Here is a 25,397-nt window from a genome sequence, read left to right on the forward strand (position 1 = left end):
GCTACCTATGGAAGTGAAAATAAGATGAAATTCAAAAGCCGAATTTGACCCTAGTGTTTGGGCCAACTCTAAAAACAAGCATGAAATTACAATCAATAGAATAGAGACCAGCATTCCTAAGGCAGGTATTAGAGTCTAACATGAGAGGAATACAGAGGATGTAAGAGGCTTAATAAGAATATCATCATTGTGTTTAAAGGATTCCATCAATTTGGAATAGTTTACCTGTGGACAGATGATTGAGAAAAGGCTTCTAGGAACTTAAAATCTATTTTGGAAAATAAAACAGTTATAGAATAGTGTCAGACCATGGACAATGATTTCTAAATTGTGAGGTTTAGACTAATGATTGTGTATCATTTTGGAGAACAAGTTCTGTGAGTTGGACCAGGTATAGATATTTACTTAGAAGAGGTGGAATTTGGGCCAGGCTCAGTAGCTCACGCCTGTAATCCCAGCACATTGCGATGCCGAGGTGGATGGATCATGAGGTCAGGAGTTCAAGACCAGCCTGGCCAAGATGGTGAAACCCCGACTCTAATAAAAATACAAAAATTAGCCAGGTATGGTGGCGGGTGCCTGTAATCCCAGCTACTCAGGAGGTTGAGGCAGAGAATTGCTTGAACCCAGGAGGCAGAGATTGCAGTGAGCCAAGATCGAGCCACTGCACTCCAGCCTGGGTGAAAGAGCGAGACTCTGTCTCAAAAAAAAAAAAAAAGAGGTGGAATTTAATCTGACTTTTTAAGGGTTTTAGGATTTAGATGAGCCTGGATACTGGGGCATATTGCGATATTTCACATGAGAAATAGGAAAAGCAAATTTACATATATTTAATTTGGCATAATGGATGGCCATGATGTAGGGTGTTTTCCATGAAAACTTTTTTTTGGTATTGTTTAAATGCCATCGTAGGTGAAGGCAAGAAAAAAAAATTCGTTTATGTCTCACTTGCTTCACTCTCATTTTTATCAGGATTTTGGTGACCCCTGGTGAAGAACTGTATTTCACTTGCTATTTTATATTTGTTTGAAAATAATTATTAATAAAATACATAGCCATAAAAATATTCAAAATTCATGTATAGATTATTAGTTTTTTTAAGTGAAGTAAGGGTGGTGTTTTAAAAAATTATTAATATCTTGACTTACTGTAGATTCTTTTTTTTAATTAAGAAACTCACCAGACACTTTAATACTGTGCCCTAACTAGGTCCCTTATGTCTCTGAATTGCTTGTACTGTGAGGGGAATCACTTAATACAAGCTTATTAGACAACCGAGTAGCTTGGAAATCCCCCGCTAGACCTTTCAATAAGGTTTAATCAACCAGGTAAGACCCTGATGAGGCTGGCAATTAGACTTACTGTATTTTTTAAATGGAGATGCTGAGTTTCAAAATATTAAAATGCTGTTTAAACACAGTGATGACAAAATTGGAGGTACTATTGCAGCCACAAATCCAAATCCCTGCCCCCCACCCCCACTGCCACCCTTCAACCCTGGGGTTCATTACAGTGCTTTGTTGAATTAACAAGTATTAATTTACCTCTGAATTGCTACTAGGAATTTAGCCTGATTCAGTATTGCCATTTGAATGGAGAAAATAGTTGCAGTACTAATAGGTATTGCACTGGAAATAATTAAACTGAGTTTTTTTAACTCTCCATATCTCTGAACTGAATGAGCATTTCTACTTTAGTTGTCTCTTAAAAAAATACACACATATACTTATATATGTGTATATACAAATGTACAAATAGAAATATATGTATATACATGATAATATATGGGCATAGTAAAAAAATTCAAAATGTGTAAGAGGTTATATTATTAAATATAGTTTATCTCTTCATTCACCAGGTTTTTAAGTTGCTAATGTAAGGACAAATAAAAACTGAAGTTAGAAGCTTAATTCCCCTCTTAAAAGCAAGAGAATGTCTCCCTTACCTTTTCTTAGAGCATTTACTTTAGGAAACTTGTAATTATGTCATTTCTTGGTCTCTGAAATGTATGGAAAAATTTTTTAAAGCTAAATAAGCTTCTGACCAGCTTTACAAGGCAGAAATGTCTTTCTCAAGGACCAGGAATCACCTCTTTTAAATTTAATTATTAAGCAAAAAAGCACCCCACCTCCCAGTTTCTGTGGGAGGGTAGGAGCCTAACTCCACTGAACATCTCACTCCAAGTTGCAAAACTACCTCTTGTCATAAAGACGAGTTTATTTCTCAATTGGATAAATCCAATTAGGTCACACAAATGATCATCCCAAATATCGAGTGAATTTAGGATGAATTACATGTGACAAATGGTGCTGTCAAGTCCTCTTACTTGAGGACTTGGCTATATAAACGGGTGAGGTTTCCTTCTGTTTTTGCGATCCCTTAGCAGATTTTGTGGAATGCACATCACATTCTGGTTTAATGCTCATTCGATGATAAAATTGTCTTCTTTCTCTTCTACCTATATAGCAAGTTTTTCTGGGTTGGTAGGAGATTTTGTTTTTAATCCTATTTCCCCCAACACAAAACAGACACCACTCTGGTTCTTAACAGAGAAAAGGGATGAATTTTAGGTATCTAAGATACCTAAAGGATTCTCCAAGATGATTGGAGAGTCTGAATTGGAAACTAACATAATATGACCATTAAATCTGGACAGGCAAGCTTTGTAGCTTGAAATACAAAGTGAGAAATCGCCTAAATGTAGGGATAATTTTCAAACACATTGGACAGCCAAAAATATCTAGTATCCACTACATCCTTCCAGCCCTGTCCCTCGTCTTTATTATTCTCAAATGTCACTATTATTAGTTATGTAATACATTCATGCACCATATAACATTGACATACCACGTATACGAGATGGTCCAATAAGATTATAACGGAGTTGAGAAATCCCTATTGCCTAGTGATGTCCTAGCTATCCTAATATCTTAGCACAATGCAATCATCACTCATGTATTTGTGGTGATGCTCGTGTAAACAAGCCAATTGCATAAAAATATAGCACACACATTATGTACAGTACATAATACTTGATAATGATACTGGTTTATGTATTTACTATACTATACTTTTTATTGTTATTTTAAAGTGCACTCTCCTGAATATTAAACAACTGAACTGTAACATAGTCTCGGGCAGATCCTTTAGGAGTGCTATAGTTTTGATGTTTGTTCTCTCCCAATCTCACCTTGAAAATTTATTCCCAACGTTGGAGGTGGGGCCTAATGGGAAATGTTTGAATTCGGGTCATGGGGACAGGTCATGGGAGTGAGTGAGTTTGCAGCCTATTAGTTCCCATGACAGCTGGTTGTTAAAAGAGACTGACGGCCAGGCACGGTGGCTCATGCCTGTAATCCCAGCACTTTGGGAGGCCGAGGGGGGCAGATCATGAGGTCAAGAGATCGAGACCATTCTAGCCAACATGGTGAAACCCCGTCTCTACTAAAAGTACAAAAATTAGCTGGGCGTGGTTGCGCTCGCCTGTAGTCCCAGCTACTCGGGAGGCTGAGGCAGGAGAATGGCTTGAACCCAGGAGGCGGAGGTTGCAGTGAGCCGAGATCGCGCCACTGCACTCTAGCCTGGCAACAGAGCGAGACTCCATCTCAAAAACAAACAAACAAAAAAAAAACAAACAAAAAAAGAGACTGAGGCCTCCATACCTCCTCTCGCTTCCTTTCTCACCATATGATCTCTGCACACACCAGCTCCCTTTCGCCTTCCACTATGAGTGGAAGCAGGCTGATGGTGACGCCATGCCTCTTGCACAGCCTGCAGAACCACGAGCCAAATAAACCTCTTTTTTATAGATGACCCAGCCTCAGGTTTTTCTTTATAGCAACACAAAACAAAGACAAGGAGGTATTCCTTAAGAAGGCATTAGTATCATAGGAGATGACAGCTCCATGCTTCTTGTTGCCCCTGAAGACCTTCCAGTGGGACAAGATGTGGAGGTAAAGACAGTGATATTGATGGTCCTGACCCTGTGTAGGCATAAGCTAATTTGTGTGTTTGTGTCTTTGTTTTTAACAAAGACGTTTAAAAAGTGAAAAATTAAAACAAAAAATTTAAAAATAGAAAAAGCTTATAGAATAAGAATATAAAGAATAAAGAGAAAATGTTTTGTATAGTGGTACAATGTGTTTGTTTTAAGCTTTGTTATTACCGGAGTCAAAAAGGCAAAACATTAAAAAGTTTATAAAGTAAAAAAGTTACAGTAAGATAAGTTTACTTTTTTATTAAAGAAATAAATTTTTGTTTTATAAATTAACTATAGCCTAAGTGTACAGTGTTTATAAATTCTACAGTAGTGTACAGTAATGTCCTAGGTTTTCACAGTCACTCACCACTTTCACTGACTCACCCAAAACAACTTCCAGTCCCGCAAGCTTCATTCATGGCAAGTGCCCTATACAGCTATACTATTTTTGTCTTTTATACTATATTTTTATTGTACCTTTCCTATGGTTAGTCATGTTTAGATATGCAAATATTTACCATTTTGTTCCAATTGCTGATAGTATTCATTATAGTAACAGGCTGTACAGGTTTGTAACCTAGGAGCAATAGGCTATACCATACAGCCTAGGTGTGTAGTAGGCTGTACCAACTCAGTCCGTGTGAGTACACCCTATGATAGTCACACTATGAGGAAAATGGCTAATGATGCAGTACTCAGAATGTATCCCCATCATTAAACAGTGTTTGACTGTATATCTAGATAAACTACGCTGGCCGGGTGCAGTGGCTCACGCCTGTAATCCCAGCACTTTGGGAGGCCAGGGCGGGTGGATCACGAGGTCAGGAGATGGAGACCATCCTGGCTAACATGGTGAAACCCCATCTCTACTAAAAATACAAAAAATTAGCCGGGCGTGGTGGTGGACGCCTGTAGTCCCAGCTACTTGGGAGGCTGAGGCAAGAGAATGGCATGAACCTGAGAGGCGGAGCTTGCAGTGAGCTGAGATTGTGCCACTGCACTCCAGCCTGGGTGACAGAGCGAGACTCCATCAAAAAAAAAAAAAAAAAAAAGATAAACTACGCACATGCAGGCAGACAATATGAAAAATACACATTCTGTCTTGAATATTGTTTTCTTAAATTTTTTTATTGAAGAATGATAAACATATATAAAAGTAGACAAAATATAAATGTACAATCCAAAGAACTATCAAAGCTAACACCAACATAATCACATCCCAGGTCAAGAAATAGAACATGGCCACATCCCCAAGCTACTGCCCTGGCGCCTCTTGCAGTAAGTCACTTCTCTCTCCTCGTTCCTGAGTTTTAATACCATAGATCATTTTTTTGTGTGTGCCTATTTCTGAAGTTTATATAACTGGAATTATATTCTTTTGCGTCTGGCTATTTTGGTTCAAAATTCTGTTGGTGAGATTATGTTTGTGAGTGTAGCTGTCTGTAGTGCATTTCATTGCTCTATGGTATTTCATTAACGTCAGTGTCCCCCTGGTAATTTGCTCACTTCAATGTGGATGAATTCTGTTTTCAGTTTGAGGCTATAATACATTAAGCTGCTATGAATATTTTGAAAGTGTCTTTAGGTGCATACGTCCATGCAGTGCTGTTCAGTAGATGCTAGGAGTGGAATAGCTGGGTTATACATCAACTTTAGTAAGTACTGTTTTTGCAAAGTGATTGTACCAATTTGCATACCCATGAGCCCTGGATGAGAGTTCCTATTATTACTTAACATGCTCAACCAAAACGTAGTTGTAAGTCTTTCATAATTTTAGCCCTTATAATGCATGGTTAATAGTGTCTCATTGAGATTTTATTTCAAATTTGCCAGATTAATAATGAGGGTGAGTACCTTCCACATTAGTAGTTATTTGTATCCCTTTCTGTGAAAGGATATTCTTTTTGCCCATTTTATGATTGAGTTATGTGTCATTTCTTATTGATTTGAAGGGATTATTTATTCTAGATACAAATAATTTGCTGTTTATATGTGTTGCAAGTGTCTTTTCTTGTTACATGGTTTGATTTATATTCTCAGTGATGTCTTCTGATAAGTAGAATTTTAAAATTTTACTGTATTTGAATTATTAATCTTTTATGGGATATATCTATGTATTTATACACACATTCATTTGGGATTTAAGATTTGTAAACTTCTTGTCTTTCTTTCTGCCTTTGTTTTAGAAACAGGGTCTTGCTCTGTTGCCCTGGCTGGAGTGCAATGGTATGATCATAGCTCACTGTAGCCTTGAACTCCTGGGCCCAAGCCATCCTCCTACCTCAGCAACCAGAGTAGCTGGGATTACAGGTGAATGCCACCACACCTGGGTAATTGCTTTTTCTTTTTCTTCTTATTTTTATTAGAGATAGGATCACGCTATGTTGCCCAAGCTGGTCTTGAACTTCTGGCCTACAGCAATCCTCCTGCCTGAGCCTCCCAAGTAGCTGGGATTACAGGCATGAGCCACCAGTCCTGGCAGATTTGTTAATTTCTTTGAATTATTATATATTTTTAAGTTTACTTCCATGTATTTGACTTTTTGTGTGCTTATAACTGGTATCTTTTTAAAATTTCATTTTGTAATTGTTGTTGCTGGTGTATACAAATAAAAACAATTTTCATATATTGACCTTGTCACCAGCAAATTTTCTATATTTACTTATTACTTGTAATGTGTTATCTGTAGATTCTGTTAGACTATTTGCATTCATTAGCATTGATTATGTAATGGTATACATTGGAGCTCATTTCATCTTAGTAAGCCCAAAGCTGGATAATTCTTTTTAATGGCTAGTGAGTATTAATATACTACAGGTCAGTGGCATGGTTAGTATGGAGACTGTAGGGTCAGACTTCTGGGTTTGACTTATGGTTCCACCAGTTATTATCTGAGTGACCCTATTAATGTCACCCACGTCCCTATGCTTCACTTTCCTTCAAGGAAGACTCATGCATATGTGTTGCTCTTACCAACACTGTTTCAGTGAATGCTCTTGAGTATATTCCTTGTTTATGTGTTGTGTATAAATGGGTGTGAAGTTCTATATTCAGATATTTCTCTGAAATGGTTGTACTAATTTACACTCGTATCAGCTGTTTGTAAGAGTTCATATTGCCTCACATTTTTGTCAACACTTGGTAATGTCAACCTATGAAGGGTTTTGAATCAAAAAGATTTTGAAAATCTTGTCAAACTTAAACATTGGCAAATTAAAAAAATAATAAAACAATGTTTCACTTTTATGAGACTGACGCATTGCTGGCTGTGCTAAGAGGTCTACATAGCTTATTAATTTTATAATTAGCACTTTTATGGTTACTAATGAGTTTTGGAAACTTTCCGTATCCTTGATAGACATTTTGCTTTCTGTGAATTGGCCATTCATTTTTTGCCTTTTTTTTTTTTTTTTGAGACAGAGTCTCACTGTGTCACCCAGGCTGGAGTGCTATGGCACGATCTCGGCTCACTGCAACCTCTGCCTCCTGGGTTCAGGCAATTCTCCTGCCTCGGCCTCCCAAGTAGCTAAGGCTACAGGGTCCCGCCACCACGCCTGGCTAATTTATTTGTATTTTTAGTAGAGATGGGGTTTCACTGTGTTGGCCAGGTTGGTCTCAAACTCCTGACCTGGTGATCCGCCTGCCTCGGCCTCCCAAAGTGCTGGGATTACAGGCATGAGCCACTGTGCCTGGCCATTTTTTCTTATCAATTCAAAGGAATTCCTTCAACGTATTGATTACTTATTCTTTTTTGGTTACATAGATTGTAAATGTCTTTTTCAGTTTGTCATTTCTTCTTCTTCTTTTTTTTTGATGGGGTCTCACTCTGTCACCCAGGCTGGAGTGCAGTGGCTCACTGCAGCCTCCACCTTTCAGGCTTAGGTGCTGATCCTCCCACCTCAGCCTCCTGAGTATCTGGGACCACCAAAAATACAATTTTTTTTGTATTTTTTGTAGAGACGGGGTTTCACCATGTTGCCCAGGCTGGTCTTGAACCCCTGGACTCAAGTGATCCACCCATCTCAGCCACCCAAAGTGCCAGGATTACAGGTATGAGCCACTGCACCTGGCCCAGCTTATCATTTCTTTCCTACTTTGTGTATGCTGAACTTTGTTGTACAGAAATTGCTTAATATTGTGTATTATGTTTTGTTCATTTTCCTCTTGTATAAAAAATCCCTTCTCATCTTAAAATCAAAAGATAATCTTGCATACTCTATTCTCAAAACTTTTACAGAAATGCTTTTCACATATGTATCTTTAATGTACCTGGAGTTTGCTTTTGTGTATGGTTTGAAGTATGGACTTAATTTCATTCTGTTTATTTTCCATATGAATAACCAATTGTCCCAGAACAATGTATTGAAAAAGTCTTCGTTTTCCCACTGATTTGCAAGCACTCTGTCTTAGATCAGGTTTCCACAAATGCATGGCTACACTTTGGAGCACTTTCCGTTCCTTCTTATTTATCCTTGCACAAATTCCACATTATCTTACTAGTAGGATTTTGTAATACAGTTCTTAGGTATCAACCCCCCTCTCTCTCCACTATTATTCTTCTTTAGGAATATCTTGGCTCTTTTTGGACCTTGAAGTTTTCATTACTGTAATTGTATTAGTCAGGGTTCTCTAGAGGGACAGAACTAATAGGCTAGATGTATATATGAGGGGGAGTTTATTAAGGAGTATTGACTCCCACGATCACAAGGTGAAGTCCCACAATAGGCTGTCTGCAAGCTGAGGAGCAAGGAAGCCAGTCCGAGTCCCCAGACCTCAAAAGTAGAGAAGCCAACAGTGCAGCCTTCAGTCTGTGGCCAAAGGCCTGAGAGCCCCTGGCAAATCACTGGTGTAGGTCCAAGAGTGCAAAAGCTGAAGAACTTGGAGTCTGATGTTCAAGGGCCGGGAGCATTCAGCGCTGGAGAAAGATGAAATCTGGAAAACTCAGCAAGTCTGCTCTTTCAACGTCTGCCTGCTTTATTCTAGCCACGCTGGTAGCTGATTAGATGATGCCCACCGAGATTGAGGGTGCGTCTGCCTCTCACAGACCACTGAATCAAATGTCAATCTCCTTTGGCAACACCCTCACAGACACACCCAGGAGCAATACTTTGCATCCTTCAATGCAATCAAGTTGACACTCAGTATTAACCATCACAATTACATTTTAGAATTTTAATAGGATTGTGCTAGTGGGTTGTCTGTGATTAGCTGTCTCTCCTTCCCCACCTGGGACCCCTTCCTCCTTGCTGCTTTAAAATGCAACCCTGGGGCGAGTCTAAGGGAATAGAGGGGCTTTGCCCCATGGTGGGAATGGGAAAGAATGTCTGCTGGGGACATGAACTGCAATTTGTCTCAGGCAATCTGGCCAAGGGAAAAGGGATCCACTCACATCCACTGACAGACTCCAAGATGCACTTGCCAAAGGGGCATCCCCCCTATTAGAAAGGATCTCTCGGTGCTAGAACCTTGCACTGAATGAGCACTGGGTGAGCAACCCCAGGTCAGTTCAGGTATGAATTATGTTGAGTGACCAATCCAGGTACGAGGATAAAAGGTTGCAGGAAGACTCACTGTCCTGGTGCTGTTTGGGATCACCTGACTTAAGACATCCAGAGCATGGTGGCTGGCTGTCTTCACAGGAGAATTTAGATTGAGAAAGATGGGGTCTGAGTTCTCCAAAACATGTGTGAATTTGTTCTGTTTGAGCTTCCGCCTCCAGATGCATCACATGTAGGGACTGGGGACTTTTGACCGGAATAAGGAGGAGAGAACCTTCCTCCTTTCCGGGGAAGGCAGCCAAACCTGTTCATCCCCTGGCCATCAGGCTGCACCAGGGAGTGGCCCTGGCCCATTGCCTTCAGTTGCCAGAGGGATACTAGAGATTGTCCACTGGACGACTGAAAGGAAAACTAAACTCTCACCCAGTCAGGTGGTGGCAGTCAGATGTCTTTCCACTAGGACATTCTGGCCCACTGGGGAATAGCCCCTGTCCGGGACCATCAGTTGTCTCCAGCCTTGGAGGCTGTGCGCTGAGAGGTTGCAGTTGGAAAAGAGGAAATGGGAAGAGTACGGGAGAGAGTACGTGGCTGGCTGGGGCCGGCGTTGCAGGGGGTAAAAGAATTTACTGACACAGTTGTGGGTAAAGAAAGGTAGTTTTATTAGAGGAAGTACAAAGATACATTAAAGGGTGCAACAGGCAGCACAGCAGAGAAGGGGCTGTCTGCTAGAAGAGGCAGGGGCTGGAGGGTGGTGCTGAGGAGCTGTGTGTAGACGAGGTTGTGCTGCTGGGCCTATGTGTGGAGCAAGGTATTTGGGAACAGGATTGTTGTACGAGTGGGTTGTCTGTGATTAGCTGTCTCTTAGAGCAATTGTTCTTTCCAACCTGGGGAACGTCCTCCTTGGTTACTTATTTTATCAGGACTCCACGATTTCCACAAATGGTCCCTCAAGCTACTTTGTAGTGATCTCCTCAACACTCTGCCCCGGGAACCACCCCATTTCAATCACCATGATTTAGTTTTGTCTGTTCTAGGACTTCATGTAATGGAGTATGGTATGGTTTCGTTTGCATCTGGCTTCTTTTTTAACTTTTAAGTTCAGGGGTACATGTGCAGGTTTGTTACATAGGTAAATGTGTGTCATGGGATTTGTTATTCAGATTATTTTATCAAATTAAGCCTAGTATCCACTAGTTATTTTTCCTGATTGTCTCCCTCTTCCCACTTTCCACCCTTTTCTCTCTCTCTCTCTCTCTTTTTTTTTTTTTTTTTGACACAGAGTCTTGCTCTGTTGCCCAAGCTGGAGTGCAGTGGCTCAATCTTCGCTCACTGCAACCTCCACCTTCCGGGTTCAAGCGATTCTTGTGCCTCAGCCTCCTGAGTACCTGGGATTACAGACACCTGCCACCATGCCTGGCTAATTTTTGTATTTTTACTAGAGAGGGGGTTTCACCACGTTGGCCAGGCTGGTCTTGAACTCCTGATCTCAGGTGGCCCACCCACCTCGGCCTCCCAAAGTGTTGGGATTACAGGCGTGAGCCACTGCCCCTGGCCTCCACCCTCCCCTTTAGCTCAGCATACTAGTTTTGTTCATTCATGTTCTATGCATCAGTAGTTTGTTACTTTTATTCCCAAGTAGCATTCTACTGTATGCGCATACGCAACTTTTATCCATTCTTCAGTTTATGGTCACTTGGGATGTTTTTAGTTCTGGGCTGTTATGAGTAAAACTGCTATGAACATTTGTATACGTGTCTTTTTTTTTTTTTTTGAAATGGAGTTTCGCTCCTGTCACCCAGGTTAGAGTGCAATGGCACAATCTCGGCTCACTGCAACCTCTGCCTCCCGGGTTCAAGCGATTCTCTTGCCTCAGCCTCCAGAGTAGCTGGGATTACGGGCGTGCACCACCACGCCTGGCTAATTTTTTGTATTTTTAGTAGAGATGGGGTTTCTCCATGTTGGTCAAGCTGGTCTCGAACTCCCAACCTCAGGTGATCCGCCTGCCTCGACCTCCCAAATTGCTGGGATTACTGGTGTGAGCCACCACGCCCCGTCATACATGTCTTTTTTTTTGTATACAAATGTTTTCACTTCTCTTGGGTAACACCAAGAAATGGAATAGCAAGATCTTATCCAAGTGTATGTTTAAATTTACAAGAAATTGCCAAAGTGTTTCTCCAACAGTTATAGCCTTTAACATACCCACACACAAAATATAAGAATTCCAGTTTCCTCACATCTTTTTATTTTTAGCCATTCAAGTGGGTGTGTAGTGGTACTCAAATGTGGTTTTAATTGCATTTATTGAATAAAGAAAGATGTGTGTGTTTTCATGTGCTGATTTGTTATTCATATAGCTTCTTTGGTGAAGTGTTTGTATAAATCCTTTGCCCATTTTTAATTGGATTGCTTGTCTTCCTATTATTGCGTTGTAAGAATTCTTATATGCTTGGTTCAAGACCTTGCTTAAATACATAAATATCTTTTCCAATATGCGTCTTGTTTTTCACTTACTAAAGGGCATATTTTGAAAAGTAGAAGTTTAAAAGTTAATGAAATGAAATTTATTACTATTTTCCTTTTCTGGTTGGTGCTCTTTGTATTTTTTAGAAGACATGATTGCCTGACCCAAAGTTGCAATGAGTTTTTCACTTTTTAAAAGACATTTTATAGCTTTGGCTTTTATATTTGTCTCTGATTCATTTAAAATTAATTCTTAGGTGTGGTGAGATTCAATTAAGGTTTAACTAAAAAATATTCTTCAGTTGTTCCAGCAGCAGTTGCTGAAAAAGCTACCCTTTTCCTATTAAATTCTCTTAGCAGCATTGTTGAGAGTCAATGATGCTTTATGTGAGGGTCTATATTTGAATGCCCTGTCCTGCTCCATTGACCTATATTGTCTATCCTTATGCTAGTACTGTATTATCTTGATAGTGGTAATTTGTTTTTTTCTCTTTTTTTTCTTGGTTGTCCTGGCTAAGGCTTATCAGGTTTGCTGATCTTTCTAAATAGTAAACCTTAAATTGTTTCACTGATTTTTTTCTATTGTTTGCCCATTTTCTATTTCATTGATTTCTGCTCTTACTGCTTCCTTCCTCTACCTATTTTAGAATTAATTTGTTCTTTCATTTCTAGATATTTGTGTGTGTGTGTCTTTTGACTTTGGTCTTTCTTGTTTTCTAAAATAAAGCACTTAAGACTATACATTTCCCTTTAAGTCCTGATTTAGCTGCATTTTACAGGTTTGGCAGTGCGTTTTTATATTTCAAAATATTTTCTAATATTCCTTCTTATGATTTGTTCTTTGGCCCATAATTATTTAAAGGTATGCTGCTTAACTTCCAAATGTTTTCTATATATTTTTGAAAAGAAATTGTCTAATTGTTTGCTTTAGCTTAACTTCCAAATGTTTCTATATATTTTTGAAAAGAAATTGTCTAATTGTTTGCTTTATATATATTTGTGTATAAATAATTATCTCATCAGTTATTTATGTTCAAATATTTCATAATTTTTAAAAGAATTATAGAAAGAAATATCATGAAATATCCTTTCAACTACGATGTTGAATTTTCTGTTTACCTTGTAATTCTTTCATATTTTTCTCATGTATTTTGAGGTTATAGTATCTACCTGCTGATTGAGAAAAAAAGTTATCATTGCATAATAACTATATTTCTTCCTCTTAATTATTCTGTACTTCAATGTATTAGGTCTGATTAATATCTCCATACCAGATTTCATTTAGTTAATATTTACCTGGCATATATTGTTTCACATTACTAGTCTAAAAAAACGCACTCAATCTCTGCTTTTAAATTTAGTCCAATTTATGTACTTATATTCATTGTAAATGCTAGTATGTTTGCATTTATTTTTAATATTTAATTTTGATTTGCATCCACCCAACTGTTTTCTCTGTTTTTTTTTTTTTTCATTTTCTTCCCTATTTAGTATTGGAATACACAATACCAAAAAAAGCTTACTTCTTTAGAAATTGTATTGTCTGTTTTTCTGTTAGAGGTTAACCATAAAATTGTTGCACGTCTATTTGCCTTAAAAATGTCTAACATTAATGTATATGTCTACACTCCCTATATTAAAAGAGTTTTAACTGCATTACCTCTGAAAACTTCTTTCTTGTCTCACAGGTAATTGATATAATGTAATTGAATTTGTGTTTTTCTATGTCTACAAGAAACCCATTATTAATACTTTTTGTTTATACTGCTGCTGCTGTTATATAGTTAATACTTGTTAAAGTCTTATCTACCACTTCAGTAACTTCTTTGCTCACCATTCCTTTCTGTATTTCAGACGTTCTTTATAAGGTTCAAATTCCTTATACCTGAAATGTATGCTTTATTACAAAGAATTCTTTTTTTTTTTTCTTTTTTTTTTTTTTGAGACTGGGTCTTTCTCTGTCACCCAAGCTGGAGTGCAGTGGCAACATCTTGGCTCACTGCAGCCTCGACCTGGGCTCAAGTAATCCTTCCACCTCAGCCTCCCGAATAGTTGGGACCACAGGCATGCACCACCATGCCTGGCTAATTTTTGTATTTTTTGTAGAGAAGGGGTTTTGTCATGTTGCCCAGGCTGATCTCGAACTCCTAAGCTCAAGCGATCTGCCCGCCTCAGCCTCCCAAAGTGCTAGGATTACAAGCGTGAGCCACCACACTGGGCCGGAATTCTTTTATGGATAAACACCAGTCTTTTATTTTTATTTTTTCTCTCTTAGTTTGAAAATACAGCCCTTTTGCTTAGCTGGGTATAGATATCGAACTGAACTTTTCTTTCTCAGTACATTCATTGTCTTTATATTTTGTTTTAGCTCTTCAGTAGTCTGCCCTTAATCTAAAAATCAGTCCTTTGAAAGTAGTTTGCCTTACCTATTAAGGTCCTCTGTTTTACTGTTTTTCTTCTTCTGGTTAATATTTACCTAATTATCTGTAGATCTAAAAAATTTTACTTTTTATGGGATATTTTGTACTACTGAATCTAAGAATTATATATTTTTTCTATGTAAGGAAAATTCTCCAAGATAATACTTTTAAATATAAGTTTTTCCTCATTCTTTTTCAGTTTAAAAACTTTATATTAGCCATACATTCTATTTCCTATTTTAACTTACATATTGTACTCTCATATGTTCCATGTCTGTTTTTATTTTCTGCTAAATTGTAAGTGATTTTTCTCTGATTAATATTCAAATTTACTGATTTTCTTTACAGCTTTATTTAATTGACTATTTAGTTCACTCAGTTTTTGACTGCAATTACTAAATATCTTTTAATATTCAAATTTCTACTTGATTTACATGTATCTTTATTTTTATAGTCTACTAATCTGGGATTTTTATGTGTTTGATTAATTTTTTTTATATTTTACTCATTTTGGACTCACTGTATTATCTCTATATAATCAGTCTATATCTGATAGTTCTACTGTCTGTACTTGAATATTTCTTTCTACTAGTTTTGGATCAGCTGGTTGAATTCTAGTTTTCCATGTTCACATTCATGTTGGGTTGAAGTCTGAAGAGGGAGTTTAAGAGAGAGCTTTTTTTTTTGTTTTGGTTTGGTTTGGTTGTGTTTCAGTCTGTGCTTTTTGGGTGCTACAGGTATCTCAGCACCTCAGGCTGCATTTGCTGTTGATGTCTTGAGGTAGGAATTCCCAGATCATACTTGAAATTTAAGCTGCAGGCCCATTGTGCTTGTAAGTTTCCAGGAGATTTTTTTGGACCAAAGCCCAGGTTAAAATAGGCAAACAATGTTTGTGGGCATCCTCTATCAGTGGGAATATTTTTTTCTCTTTCACTCTTTTATTGTGTTTTCATCTAAATGATATGTGTGGTTGGCCAGGTACAGTGGCTCAAGCCTTTAATCCCAGCACTTTGAGAAGCTGAGGCAAGAGGATTGCAAGAGAAGCTGAGGCCAGGAGGTCTGGGCTTCAATGAGCTGTGATTGCACCACTGCACTCCAGCCTGGGCAACAGAGTGAGGCCCCATTTTTCTCCAAAAAGAAAAATAGTAAATGTGGAATTCTTCACAACAATTCCCCAAGGCTTTTTTGCCTGTCCCCACGTGTGGTTTTCTTGGTTATTGAGATGAGCAGAATCCCTCAGCCAGTCGCAGCTTCAATTCATGGGCATAACCATGTTTGTCCCTCATGATTTTCTTTATACTTTTCTGTTCAGTTATTTATTGATAGATATCCCACACATACACACATACACTCATCACTATTTGTATACATTTCTAAAGGTTTTATTCTGGGAGACTTTTCAAGGGCTCACTCAAGGCTTCTTTCTACTGACAGAGGAAGAGAAATGAAGAGTGAAGCTTCTCTGCTTGTTCGTGGGATTCTAGTGTTCCTCCTGATACAGAACAGGGGCTCCTGGCTAAACCCCACCCTCAAGCCTGGAACTTTGGCGCTAGGTGAAAACAGCTGACCCCATTTTTCCTCCAAAATGATTACTTTTTTGGCCTGCCCCGTCCTATATCCTGTGCCCTTAAAAACCAGACCAGTTGGCAGAAACAAACAAGAAAAAGAGCAATAGAAGCGGCTAATGTAAGAGTTTGGGGATGCAAGCTGCTGAACGGTGGGGATACACACTGCTGAGCATCGGAGGCTATGGATACACTGGGTTATCTTCAGATGGTGCGGCTTCAGGGAAAGATCACCTTCTGCACCATCTCCTTTCCATTTCCCCATCCTTCTGAGAGCCACTTTTAACACCCAGTGAAATCCTCCACATATACTTGCCTTCAAATAGTTTGTGTAACCTGATTCTTTCCAGACACCAAACAAGAACTCGGGTGTCAAAAAGTGTAGGTGCAACTGGCTGTCACCCTGACCCTTCACTGAGCTGTTAACACTTGTTTGTCCATGGACTGGAGGCTGAGTGAAACGAGCCATTCCAGTTCCTGCCCACGAAGGGGGTCAAGGTCAAGGGAACAATCCCGTCTCCCTCCCAGAATGGATGGATGGGATTTTACCATTTTGTTTGGAGCTGCCATCTCCTAGGCTAGCTGTTTCTTGCAAGGGAATCAAGCTTGTAATCCTTTTGTGATTCTCCCTCAAGAAGACCCAGTGTGAATAGTGTTACATTTATAATCCATAAAGAGAGAAGTAACAGCTCTGTGGATCAAAAAGCCTGGGTTCTCTCGGCAATTTGTGAATGTCCTGGTCAAATAAAGTCACTTCAGTAACTTGTGAGAAGGACCAATAGAGCAGATAAGACAGCACACCCAGCACCTCATCTAACATTTGAGTAAGAGAAAAGGGCTGAACCACAAAATAATTATTTGGCTATACACTTCTTCCTTAGATGTGCGTCTGGTGTCTTGGAGACACTTCTGTTATATTACACAGCATGGTTACTCTGATTCACATGCCCTGAATCAGATTCTTTTCGTTATTTTTCTCTTTTTTTTTTTTTTGAGATAGAGTCTTGCTCTGTCACCCAGGCTGGATGCAGTGGCACGATCTTGGCTCACTGCAAGCTCCGCCTCCCAGGTTCACGCCATTCTCCTGCCTCAGCCTCCTGAGTAGCTGAGACTACAGGAGCCCGCCACCACGCCCGGCTAATTTTTTGTATTTTTAGTAGAGATGGGGTTTCACCGTGTTAGCCAGGATGGTAGTTGTTTTTCTCTTTAAGGTTCCTAGTTAGAGTGGTGGTTCTTACAAACCACACTCCCTTTGCACTAAGTCAAAATGTGTATTAGTTGCTGCGTTTAGAAGTTATTAGATATCTTCCTGCATTCGCAGAATCATTTTTATTAAGTTACAATATTCAGTTAACAATATTATTTTTCCATTTGAAAAGTCTAATAATATTATTCAATGGGGGCCCTTCCTATTATAAGAAAATAGCTGTCTTATGTGTAGACTTCAGTAACAGGATGTTCCCACATATAAGGATGATGTGTAAATGTGTGGCTTAGCTTATGTAAGAGGGGAGCCATCAGCGTTTGGTATTCTAGGTTATGTCAATCTAAAGATACTTGGGTGATGGAAAAATAGGAAAAAAAAAGCTCAATTTATTTTTCCTCTTTATATCAATAGCAGCAGGTGCCCTTTTCAATCAACCTAGAAGGCTTTGATTTCATATGGAAATATCCATAAGTGAAGGTGTAAAATGAGTTAGGTACTGGAGTATGAACATTTTATCAAGAAGACAAACTGTGTTAATGCTCATCTCTACATTTATTCATTTTAGATAGGTTCATTTTATGTGTCAGGCACATAGCCATTCTATTAGGCACAAAATGTACAAACATGAGTAATCTGGCTCTTTCCTCAAGGAACTCATGGTTTGATAAGAGAATACACACACACACTGTCTATTATCTATCTATCCATCTATTTATTACCTATGTATTCATCTATCACTCTCTCACACACACAATAATCAGGAAAAAATTTACAGATGATTGAGCTTAATGGAGTTTGTCAGTCAGGCAAGGAAGGAAAAAGCATTCCAGGAAGAGGGAACAATATTAATATAGTGAGATGTAGCCAGTGAAAATAAAAGTAATATTCAGAGACACTGAGGTAATTTGAAATTTCTGAAGTGTAGAGTGCATAAGGAAGAGTAGTGGAAATTCAAACTAGGGCAAGTAGAGGATTAACCCATAAAGGGCCTTGGATGATATGCTATAGAACTGTTGATTTTAATCTTCCAAATAACCGAGCTTCTCAATAATATGAATGAGAGAGACCATATAGCACCACTTGAATTCATCTCACTTGTCCTTCACCCTATCTCAGACATGTACTTCCAAGAGTGGTACTGGACCTGGTCAATAATTAGCACCCCTATAAAAATCAAACTTTCATGTATATTATTCTTACCTCACTTCCTATAAAGACAGCTTACTCTTAGTCCAGAAATCTTCCATTGCCACTCTAATCCTTTACTCCACTGGTGTTATTTAATTGTCCCTTGCCTGATTTGATTATGTCCTCATTGCCCTCCTTACTCAGAATGAAGCTCATAATCAATCACTCTTATAATAGCTTTGCATATATTTTCAACCTTGTTTTCAACTTTCTTGCTTGCACTAGGTTGGAAAACCTACAAGCTGGTTAAATTCAGTTTTCTACCTAATTCTATGACTGGTATCAGCTTCAAGTTGTGATGGTGAACCTCAAGTGGACTGCTTGGAATCACACTGTATATATCCACAGGCTGTTCTTCAAAGGAGATCATTTCCAAATTTATTTTATTTTGTTTGTTTTTAAACTTTTAGGTTCAGAGGTACATGTGATGGTTTGTTACATAGGTGAACTCATGCCATGGGGGTTTGTTGTACAGATTATTTCATCACTCAGGTATTACATCCAATATAAACAGTTAATTTTCTCCTTCTCTCCCTCCTCCCACCCTCCACCCTCAGGTAGATCGCAGTGTCTGTTGTTCCCTTCTTTGTGTTCATGAGTTCTCATCATTGAGTTCCCACTTACAAGCGAGAACATGTGGTGTTTGGTGTTCTGTTCTTGTGTTAGTTTGCTAAGGATAATAGCCTCTAGTGCCATCCATGTTCCCAAAAAAGAAATAATTTACTTCTTTCTTAAAATAATTTTAATGTTTATTAAAACAAGCTGTTTTATGTTTTTGTGTGGGTATAATGGATCTACTTCTTTTTTATGGCTGCATAGGATTCCATGGCATATATGTACCACATTTTCTGTATCCAATCTGTCATTGACAGACATTAGGGTTGATTCCATGTCTTTGCTATTGTGACTGGTGCTGCAGTGAACATTTGCATGCATGTGTCTTTATGGTAGAATGATTTATATTCCTCTGGGTATATACCTAGTAATGGGATTGCTGGGTGGAATGGCAGTTCTACTTTTAGCTCTTTGAGGAATCACCATACCACTTTCCTCACCAGCATCTATTATTTCTTGACTTTTTATTTTATGATTTTTTTAAGGCAGTGTCTCTCTATTGTCGAGTCTGGAGTGCAGTGGCATGATCTTGGCTCACTGCACCCTCCGCCTTCTGGGTTCAAGCAATTCTCATGCCTCAGCCTACTGAGTAGCTGGGATTACAGGCAATCACCACCATGTGCAGCTAATTTTTTGTATTTTTAGTAGAGATGGGGTTTCACAATGTTGGCTGGGCTGGTTTGGAACTCCTGGCCTCAAGTGATCTACCCGCCTCTGCCTCCCAAAGTGCTGGGATTACAGGCGTAAGTCACCGCACCTGGACTATTTTTTGACATTTTAGTAGTAGCCATTCTGACTGGTGTGAGATGGCATCTCATTGTGATTTGATTTGTATTTCTCTAATGATCAGTGATGTGGGGCTTTAATTCATATGCTTGTTGGCCACATGTATGTCTTCTTTTGAGAAGTGTCTGTTCATAAGTAGACCCTTTCAGACCTTGGCTGACCATTTTCATACCCCAATGCCTCCTCCTCCTTCCCCACTCTCAGCTTGGTTTTTTTCTCACTGAAAAATTGAAGCAATCAAGAGATGTCTTCCACAGACTCTCACTGCTCACTCTCTGTCTTCCATACATGCAAACTCTGCTTTTCTGCATGTTACTGTGGATGGACTTTCTGTGATACCGTCTAAAACCAATCAACGTCTCTACTTTGCTTGTCCATACCATGCCATTTCTTTGTTCCTTGTAATAGTTAACTTCCTATGTCTAAGTCTTCTTCTCCCATTATTTTAGAAATAATGCTTTTATCAATTTTTCCCCTCACTTCTCCATCAAAATTGCTCCTAGAGCTCACTAATGACTTCATGTTAGTGCCACCCTTGTTGGTAGGAGATATAATCATCTTATCTGACTTGGTAGCAGCACTGGCAAAATGAATACTCATTTTCCCTTAATACACTAGATTTTCACATGGACTAAAACAGATGTCCTTTCTTTCCCTCCCACTTCGCTGAACTTCTTGGGTTCCTTTGCAGGTAAAATAGAGAATGACTTATTTTTCTTATATGAAAGACATAAACTGCATATTTGTGTGTCATGAGAATAAGCCATTCCGGAGTTAAAAGTAATGATACAAGAAAGTGGGATGATTAATTTTCTATGTCAACTGGACTGAATTAAGGTATATCCAGGTAGCTGGTAAGAGGTTGCTTCTGGGTATGTCTGTCATTGAGGGTGCTGTAAGAAGAGATTACCTTTGGAATATTAAGAAGACTGAGTATAGAAGATCTGACCTCATCATTGTGGGCAGGCATTATCCCACTTCTTATGGGCCCAAATAGAACAAAAATGTGGAAGAAAGGCAAAATTTCTCTCTCTCCTTTAGCTGAGATATTTATCTAATTTTTCCCTTAGACTTTGGAGCTCCTGGTTCTTGGGCCTTCAGACTTTGGAACTTACACAAGTCCTTCCCACTCCCGGCATGGGTTCCCTGATTTTCAGACCTTTATACTCAGACTGAATCACACCACCAACTTTTCTGGGTTTCCAGCTTGCAAACAGCATATCATGAAACCTCTTGGCCCTCATAATCATGTGAGCCAATTCCCATAATAAACTTCCTCATATATTTATACATATCTTAATGGTTCTGTTTCTCTGGAGAACTCTGACTAATACAGAAAGCAAAGAAATAATAATTTTCCGCAATGTCTGTGAGCATACCAAGAGGGGATGAGATTCAGGACAAATTGAGGAATTGGTTTTGGATAAGACCATGGCAAATTCATCTAAGTTAACAGGTGGAAGAGTAGGTTAGGCAGGTGCAGATGGGAGTAAGTAGTAGATGTGGTGGTGAGACGCTGTTAAATGTCACCTTACGGTGGCTCCATTTTTCTATGTGAGTGTGAGTAAAGTCATCAACTAAAGGTGTGGGTGGGAGGCACGAAGGAAGAGGTTTGGGATATGAGCAGGTATGTGAAATAATGAATCAGTATTTCTGTCAACTTTAGAGAGACCTGCTGAAATCCCCAAATTCACTGTGATTCTCCAGGAAGTTACCAGGGCCTGAGCTAATGACATGGCCAACAGCAAGTCTGCAAGATGAAAGCAGTTTATTAATACTCATACCATTGAGGATTCCAGGAAGGAAAGCAGACTCACCAGCTGGAGTGAGTGGCAGGAAACAAAAGGGAAAGAATGTATGCATCAATTAGGGAGGGACATTTATTTGTTTATTTGTTTGTTACTTTTCATTATTTTGAGACTAAGATCGAGATTATTTCTCTAGTTGTGTAATTGCAACCTTAATAAAAATAAAAGATTGATGCCTTTGATATTTTTCTTCCAAATAAATAGATACAAAAAAACAACAAAACCAAATACTTGTAACCTTAGTCTGGGTTCAGCATTCTCCCAGCTCTTCATGGGAGTTTCTATACCCTCCCAAATAAAACTTCGCCAAAGAAAACCTCACAACATCTAGCAACAGTATCTTTATGCCTTCATTTCCTACTATAATGTAAATTTCTGCTAGTACATTTCCTACTAGTCACCGTACGATTGGATTTTGGTCCCAATCAGTACTTGCAGATATCATCAAAAAGGGAATCTGCTTTTCTTTTTGTATCACAGCCTCTAATGAGGGCCATTTATCAACCTAACCCATATGAGTTATGGGTGTTGGTTAAGGAGAAAATGAACTGGGGAGAGGCAAGTGGTAAACGTTGCTGGGGCATCCCTGGAGCTGACAAGCAGTTGTCACTTAGGCATTACAAACTGGTGAGTCCTTCTCATTTGAGTCATCTGGGATTGTGGAAGAACAAACCTACATTTATGTCTGTACCCAGTAGAATTTAAGCTCCTTGAGGATGAGCTTCTTTGCCTATCTTTTTGAAGGACCAGAATCCAGTATAATGCTTGGCACTATTTGGCGTTCAATAAATATTTGTTAGAAAATCAGTTGCACGTATAAAACATTATTCTCATAGAGTTTGTAGGGATTGCAGAATTGGTATGCCAAACAAACAAACTGGTATCAAAGTAACTCAAATGCTTACGTTTTTCAAACACTGTAATATTAACCAAGACTCTTGTTTTTGAGGACCCTTGTTTTTGAATATAAACTCATGTCGAAGTGTTTTATAGAAAAGTGTTTTACTCTTTTTCATTTTCTTCCCATAACTGAGAAATCCAAGAGGTGAACGAATGTCAGTTATGGCTGGATCTAAGGCCTCATGGTGCCACTACAGCTTGATGCCCTCTCCCTTTCTGGCTCTGCTTACCCTGCCTGGACTGACTCTCAGAAGAGCCATCTCTATGTGGTGGTGTGAGTGAGGGCTGCTTCAAGTCCCATGCTGCCATCTTCCTTTCTACCTTTGATCCCAAATCTGAGCCACTTCTTGGAATTTGGGTAAAGAGATTAAATTAAAGAGGAAAATGCATCATCTGCATTAGTGGATTGAGAGAGGGCAATTCTGTGAGCACCTAGAGATGAATTCTTTCTGTTCTCTCAAGGATTTAAAGGATTCAAATTCCTCCAGTACACATGCTCTTTCCTTTTACAGGGATGACTTCCATATTATGTGTGGAATGCTTACTTAGTGTTCAAAACGCTGTCCAGCTTTCACTTTCTCTGTGAAATTGTCTGCATCAGTCTGGGTTTACTGAGAAAAAGTTCACTACAAGTATTAGAGAAATAGAAGATTTTATCTAGGAATCTACATATAGGATTTAATGTAGGAATTAGAATTTATCTGAATATGGTAGGATCTGGAAGACTGAGAGATTAGAGTCTGGGAGATTGGAGAAATACTCAATATGATGTCAGCCTGGAGGAAGCTGCAGATCCTGTAGCCCACCCAGCAGGAGTTTGTGGAAGGCTCTGGAAACGTGCTGCATCAGACAGTATAAAATGCCAAGCTTCATGGTTTCTGCTTTCCCTCTTCCCAGTCTTCTAGGAGTTCGTTTCAGTGACAAAATCTACCCTGGCACTTTTCAAGACAAGTGGTTTCTGAGAAATGTAGTTTCCAGCTTAGAAAGAACTGATAGCGATGTCACCAAACTGACAGCTGTCAGTCCCAAAGCACTGCCATGGTGGTGAGCTGCCTCCAACCCCTCAACCAATCCCTACAACCATGGCTGAGGCTGGGCTTCCTCTGCTGTAGCCCCGTGGTTACGTGGGGGCTTCCTTCCACTTCCTTCTGTGTACTCCATAAACCGTTCTGTTATTTCATCTTTTATATTCTATTATAATTATTTATTTACATAAATGTCTTCCTCTCAGAGTTGTGACTATAGAAACTACTTTCTTACTCATATTCATGTCTTCAGAATCTGCCGTGTAGTAGACCCATAAACATTTTCTGTTGAGCTAAAATACTGTAATAAAAATATTTCAAAAATCAGAAAGAAAGGACCAGATATCTATAGATAACAGTTAAACAAAGGCATGAGGATGCCCTTGCCAGATGCTGCGAGGTTTTCTTTGGCGAAGTTTTATTTGGGATGTTATGAAGACCCCCATGAAGAGCTGAGAGAATGCTGAACCCAGACTAAGGTTACAAGTATTTGGTTTTGTTGTTGGTTTTTTTTGTATCTATTTATTTTGAAGAAAAATATCAAAGGCATCAATCTTTTATTTTTATTAAGGTTGCAATTACACAACTAGGAAAATCTCAATCTTAGTCTCAAAATAATGTAAACTAACAAACAAATAAACAACAATAACACTGTGTTCTTACCTGAAAGAATATTGCTTTCTTAGTACTGAGATCGTTAAACTTAATTCCTGAGAAAAACAAAGGTGGCTGACTTGCCTTTAGGTATTTGTTCAGCATTATGTGTTTTACTCAAACCAGTTGGGTCATCCACAGGATATCCTACATGCCCTTAAAACTTCACTTATTTAAGGATAGGACAGATTAACAGTTTGACCTATCTTTAATTCTGTTTTGCGAAAGCTATTTAAAATACATCCGATAACACATGTATTTTAATGCCAAAAATCCCGTGCCACTTTCCTTTGAATGAGTCTCTTTGTCTTGGAGTATTTATCCTTTTTGATACTGCATTGTTTTAGAATTCAGAGTGTCGAGTTTAATTCTGAATTCTGTCAGTAACTTGGCAAACTTTGTCCAAGTCACTTTTCTACCTAGTGCATGAGTATAAAAATAGGCATCTAATCTCACTCTATCAGAAAACCTACAGTAATGTTTTCAAAGCACTTTGTATTCCTAAGGCAAAACTCTCTATATAAACCCAGTTTCCTTCTTTCTAAAAGTGAATTGAAAGTTAAAAAAAAAAAAGCTCAAGTATCTGATGAAAATTCTTTTCCCTGCATAAATAATTGAAATGGCATTTTGCATGAGATACTCTGGGGTCCACTGAATAAGCCATTAACTCGTTGTTTAATGTTTGCTCCCACAGGTGCCTTAAGAGCAATACTAGCAGCATGCTGAAGTATTTTTCTTACTTATTTTTAGCTATTGCTTTCCTTTTAATTTTTCATATATCATGTGTAAAATAACAGGTCATTAGTAAAAACAGAAAAAAAAACTAGAGGGATATTTTCCCCATTCTTTTGAGAAATTCGGAGTTAATTGCTCATATTTTGTATTTCACTATGAACAGAAATCTTGCCCCCTGTATGGCATAGACTACAAGGATTTAAATCATATCGTATGATAATACTCTTGCTTTAAAACCATTCGGGAAACATATGCATTTGCAGGAGGCTGGCCACTACAAAATTAAGACAAAGAAGAGGAAATTTTTAGGTCTCTTACCTCAGCTAGGGAAAAAAAAAAACAACTTAGAACATAATCCACGTAAATGCTATTTGCCTACTTTAAATCCCTACCACGTGCTTGGTATAATGCACAAAATATTTTGGGTGAAGGGAGGTTGAAGAAGGAAGAGTAACATTTCAAAAATGTGAAGTTAAAAAGAAATTAAAGATCGTCCTTCTAGTTCACTTTCAATATTGTTCACGGTTCACTTCTTTTTTGATCTAACTTGAAAT

The 25,397-nt window shown here is 38.6% G+C and overlaps 1 long non-coding RNA gene across 1 annotated transcript in view; it reads left to right on the forward strand.

The window, feature by feature from the left end:
• LOC130541476 (uncharacterized) overlaps positions 1 to 25,397 on the forward strand; it is a 250,192-nt gene that overhangs the window by 171,884 nt on the left and 52,911 nt on the right. The window contains exon 3 of the long non-coding RNA XR_008955534.2: positions 6,166 to 6,309. This is a non-coding gene — a long non-coding RNA (uncharacterized LOC130541476). The remainder of the gene's footprint in view (positions 1 to 6,165; positions 6,310 to 25,397) is intronic.

Source organism: Pan paniscus, chromosome 3, assembly GCF_029289425.2.
Source record: "Pan paniscus chromosome 3, NHGRI_mPanPan1-v2.0_pri, whole genome shotgun sequence".
In the NCBI taxonomy this organism is placed as follows: Eukaryota; Metazoa; Chordata; class Mammalia; order Primates; family Hominidae; genus Pan; species Pan paniscus.